General features: G+C 47.4%; 1 long non-coding RNA gene across 1 annotated transcript; it reads right to left on the reverse strand.

Moving 5' to 3' along the window:
* Positions 1-207: 207 nt before the first annotated feature.
* Positions 208-4,887, reverse strand: LOC122216839. The gene is made up of 3 exons (XR_006201149.1): positions 4,426-4,887; positions 3,785-3,917; positions 208-1,812 (listed from the first exon to the last, which is right to left on the reverse strand). It is a non-coding gene; the product is annotated as an uncharacterized LOC122216839 (long non-coding RNA).
* Between the last annotated feature and the right edge of the window lie 308 nt (positions 4,888-5,195).

Here is a 5,195-nt window from a genome sequence, read left to right on the forward strand (position 1 = left end):
AGAGGGCTTTTGACCGAACATTCCCACCAGTGTGCTTGGGCAAATGGGTCACAGGTGAGCCGAAATATTGAGTCCCAGATCTCTTGGGGTGGCCATGTGCAGCCCTATGCATTTATCCCAGCATGCAATACACAAATCTTTTCTATCATTATTTTCTATATGTGTCCAGTGAGGTGAAGAAAGTTGAGAGACAGGGTTGTAGTTGAGTTCATTATTTTAGTGGTAAGGCCTTCTTGTAGGTGACTAGTATATGCATAATCTACCCCAATTCCAACCTAGTTAAGGAGAAGGGAAATCCTCCCAGTTAAGGAGAAGTAAATTCAAACTACTTTACTGTCCACTTGGAACCCTCCCTCCAGCCTGGGCTTTAGTCCCAAATTCACGTGGGGAGAAGCAGACTAAGGTCCAGGGGAAGGGTAATAGAGTAAAGGCCCATTGGTCACTGACCGGCTAAGTGACCTTGGGCAAATTACAAATATCATCTAATGAAATCCCTTCGCTACATCAATGAGGAAACCTCGACTGGGGTTAAACAGCTCGAAATATCAAAGCTATGGCTAGTGCTAACACTGAGACTAGAACCCCCATTCTCTCCAATGCCCGTATGCGGCTGCTATTGCCCTTGAATCAGACTACTGCCCTACATACCACAAGTAAATCACCCATTCGAACGAAAGAAAAGAACACCATGCCCCCTGTCACTAAGAGGAATCAGCAGGGCTGCGGTCCAAGAAGACTGGCTGGCCACCAGGCGGGATGGGCAAAATGGGCCAAGAGCCTTGGCACGCTCATCACATTTAAAGATCAGAGTTCTGCTTTGCCGATTCAGAACCCCCAGAGGTGTTTGCATCATGGGAGGATAGACTCACACCAGCTATCCCCCACGGCCCGAAATAAAAACCAGAACACCAACTTATTACTTTATAAGGAGGAACAGGTCTTCCCAAAGACTATTTACTCCCCCTTCAGCAGCCCCTTCCAATCATCCAGGTCCTTCGGGGCTACCCAGTGAGCGTGAAATCAGAGCACCCCAGACTGAGTGCAACCTGAAGCATCCTGCCCACAATAGGGGATCTGTGACTGCCACTCCCTTCTCTCCGCTCATCCCCACTGCCAGATTCCCCTGTCTAGCTCCTTGCTTGAGAGGGTGTCTTTCAGCCGGCTCTCTCCTATTGACATTCGTCCTTCCCCAGATGGGGCAAACACTAGTCTGACTTCACCCCCTATCTTTTGATACTTCCTCGCTTAGTCCCAGCGGTTAACTTTAATCCCCAAGTCGGGTCTTATTGTTGTCACCCCCATGTACCGGCTGCAGGATCTGCTAAGAGCAATGCCTAGCACCCGGTTTGGGTGCCACCCAAAGAATTCTCATCGACCGCATTTTGGGAAATCACGAAGGTTAACACACGTTATAGTTGCTCGTGTGATATTTTCAGCCCTATGGCACAATGGGCCGATTTTGCTGCACTGAAACACTTTAGCATCATCTCCCCACTTCTTCTCACCCCCCTCCCTTAGTCCACTTTCCTTTCTTCTTCTTCTTCTTCTTCTTCTTCTTCTTCTTCTTCTTCTTCTTTTTTATTCTTTTGGCCACTTTTCTCCTCCATATTTATCCATGGCACTCACGCACAACTATTAGCTATGCTGACAAGTGGCCTCAATTCCTTGTGGAGAGCAGCAGAGACGAAATCCTTGCTTTTGCTGCAGAGCTCCATTGCCGGTTCTTGGTCGTGAGACTTCTTGGAGCCTCAGTTTCCTCACCTGCAAAATGGTGACAGTCACTTTTGTCGCCTGTCTTCTTCACAAAGGTTGCTGTGAAATTCAAACAAGATAATATAGCTAAAAATACTGTGAAAGCCTTGGCAAGCCGCACAAACGGTAAGGAAAACAGGCAGTAATTTGCAACACAAATAATTAGGCATTCATGTTCATTCATGTAAATGTGGCTTTGTTCCCTTCTTGTATCTAATTAAATCCAGAGAAATGTCAGGTGTAAAATTCTTAGGGGCCAGGATTATAGTTTTGCAGGGCCAGAGAAATATGCCCTCAAATGCCTTGGAAATACAATTAATTTGGTTGCCTATGCTTTAGGATTAAAGCTTTATCTGGAATTCTTACGGCTTTTAATCTTTCCAACCATTTTGATGCTAATGGAGGAAAGTTCAGCAGGGATGAATATTCTAAATATATATTACTTTGTTTAATGAGTATCTTCATTAATAGTTATGGCTCGTCACGTGACCGGCTTTTTCGAAAGCGAGAGTAGGCGGATGGCAAGCAAACCCTGGTGCTTGCTTGGAGAAGAAAATTTGGAGACCCAAATAAGTACATTTAATTAGAGATTTCACATGGAATGATGGCGGGATGCAGGCAAATTTCACCCTGCCACAGCGGGGGGGGGGGGGGGGGGGGTGTGTGTGTGAGGGTTTTGTCCTGGGGTGTAACATTTCCAAGGCCCCCCGTTCACCGGAGCCCGTTTCACCCCACTGCATAGATGCTTTTGCAGCTGCTGTAAGGTGTAGAGATTTCATTTTCAACCCAGAATATTCTAGAGCTCCTCTAATAACCTGCAGCTGTTCGACCACTCGGGGCAAGAGGTTGAATGTTGTGCATTGTCCCTGGAGCTACTTCAAAACCAAAGCAAAATATTTTCCACTTCCAAGAATCAGTGAAGGGCCACAGATCAGTGGAATTTTAAATATTTCTCCAATGAAGCCCCAGACCTATAGGGTCAGTTCTGAATGTGAGAAGGAAGGGACCACAAGTTAGTAGAATTACTCTTAAAAAAAAAAAAGCTGTTCTTGAGATGACAAAGCTCTCCGTTTAGAACAGCCTTCAGCCCTCTCTCTGAATCAGGAAACACCTGCAAGCAGGGGAGTACAAAGCCCCCATTCCCTCCAGGCAAAGTGAGGGGGACAGGTTTGCGGATTTTTCTGTGCTGTTATCCAGCTGTCAAGATCTGGAAGCCAATGACTGCTGCCGAACAAGTGGCACACGTAGAGGATAGACGGTGAATTCTTAGCTGAATGAATGAATTGGTGAACGCCATACATTTAACGACATTGCAACTTTAAGGAGGATTTCCTTTATAAAACTTCACCTGTCTGAGTGTGACTTTTTCCTTCAAATTCTAAAAACACATGGGTGCAAGGCTGTCACATCTCTCAGGGAGGGGCCTCCATAGATGGGGGGGAGGGCGGGAGGGTGTACCTGCTTGGCAAGCCAGATTGGTTGAACCAAACATGACTTGACAAGCTAGATTAGTGGAACCAATGGGACGAGAGAGGTCCCACCAGATATCCCTGGTATCCTCTGTCCTTTTCTATGCACGCATTTCAGGAGCAGCCATTAGACCCTGGATTACTGCTAGGCTAACATTTTTTTTCTTTTCCAGTTGTTCAGGATTGACCACACTAGAGCTGGTTACATTCTGAATACATGCACCAGATACCTATAACACTAAGTGTAAAACAATGGTATTTAGTTATGTTCTGGAGGAATATCGGGGTGTGCTTGCTTCGGCAGCACATACCCTGAAATAGGAATATTGGGGTCATGGTTATAGATTCTAGAATTAGGAAAAGAAATAACGGGTATGGTTGCCATTGTCTTCTGGTACCTAGTCAACCCCTCTGTCTTGCTTTTGTTTCTGTCATAAAAATAGAATAGACACAAAATACCAAGGCCTTGTGTTTGCCCCTGGAGAGTCGTATTTATCCATTTAATTTTTCTCCTCCCAGATGAGACCCAGGTGGCAAGGGGCAACTTTCAGAAAAATACTTACTTTCCACCGAACCAAGATGTCCTTGACCGCGGTGACCCTTGGGGCCTCGGACGCCAGGTCACAAGAGAATATTTGGTGCACAGAAATGCTACAGCTGACTCCGCCTCTCTCCTCCGTCCCCAAACCTCAGGCCCTTATTCAGAAGAAGAGACCCTGGGGTTTGTCATGTTGTAATGTTCACAGGAAACCAGATGTGGGTCTGATAAAGCCAACCTTGCTGGATTTTCTCAGCAAGAAAGTGAGTGCGGTGAGCGCTAGCTAGTGCATCCGTGTTCCCTCAGTGCCACCCAGCCTACAGACACGGTGGTGGGAGAGCCTGCTGTGTCTCCCAGAGCTGGATACCGGGGTCCCAAGAGCAGATGTCTTATCTCAGAGCTGTGACGCAGAGGCACGTGTACAGGGTCTTCGTCTTGCTGCGTTTGCCCAAGAGCTGAAGAGCCTTTTACGGTAGAGTCCTTCAACCATAAAAGGAGTGACAGTTGGGGATCCTTGCGAGGCACACTAAGTGGATACAGAAAAGACGGGCAACGGAGCAGGGAAAAGGGCACATTCCTCCGTCTACTCCCCTGCTCTGTACCTAACCTCATAGCCTCACCCAAATCGCAGGCCACCACACTCTTTGGTCTCCTGCTTAACGATACCTTTGTCATGCTGAACGGTTGATCCAACCTGGAACTGCTTGCCTTTTCTTCTCTCTGCACCTCTGACGCCTCTGAGCTGCTTTCTCGTGTGATCACTATGGTACGGATGGAACCCAACCACGTTGCGGTGCCTGTCTTTTCGGCTGCTTTTCGTTACAGACTTTTTCCTCCTAACACATTTGAGGGTGCGGTGCGCAAACGTACACGTGAAATTCTTGTCGGTCGGAATCGAGAAGGAGGAAGCATCAAAGTTGTCCCAGTTTTGAATATGCGGCCATCAGCGGAGCCTGCAGGGGGCCTCGACCAGAAAAAGTGAGCCTCTGCGCATTCCAGCCTGTGCATTCCATCACCTTCGTAGTCCCTTCTTCCGGTCACTCCTGTGAGCTCAGACTGATGACCAGTCCTTAAAGACCACCCTTGAGTGAAACTGAGATACTAAGGTACGGTTTTTAAGTGTGGACTTTCCTATTCAGGACCTCCCAAGTCATTCCTGTCCCACCCCACTCGGGGGAATGCGGATAGATGCGCTTACTAAAACGGTGAGGCAAGTGCCCACAGCTGGCCGAGCTGAGCTGTTTCTGAAGCTCAGAGCAGCTATGACTCACGCCTCCTACAGTCCGTTAACTTCTCACTCTGACTCCTACAAACCCACTTATTTTCAAATTTGCTCAATAACTGTGACATTCAAAGGCAACCTGCTCCATGCACAAGATACTGAGAAAACACACAGTGAGAGCTGAAGGTCCACAAGGAGAAACGATGACCACGGA

This window comes from Panthera leo, chromosome B1 (genome assembly GCF_018350215.1).
Source record: "Panthera leo isolate Ple1 chromosome B1, P.leo_Ple1_pat1.1, whole genome shotgun sequence".
NCBI classification, from domain to species: domain Eukaryota; kingdom Metazoa; phylum Chordata; class Mammalia; order Carnivora; family Felidae; genus Panthera; species Panthera leo.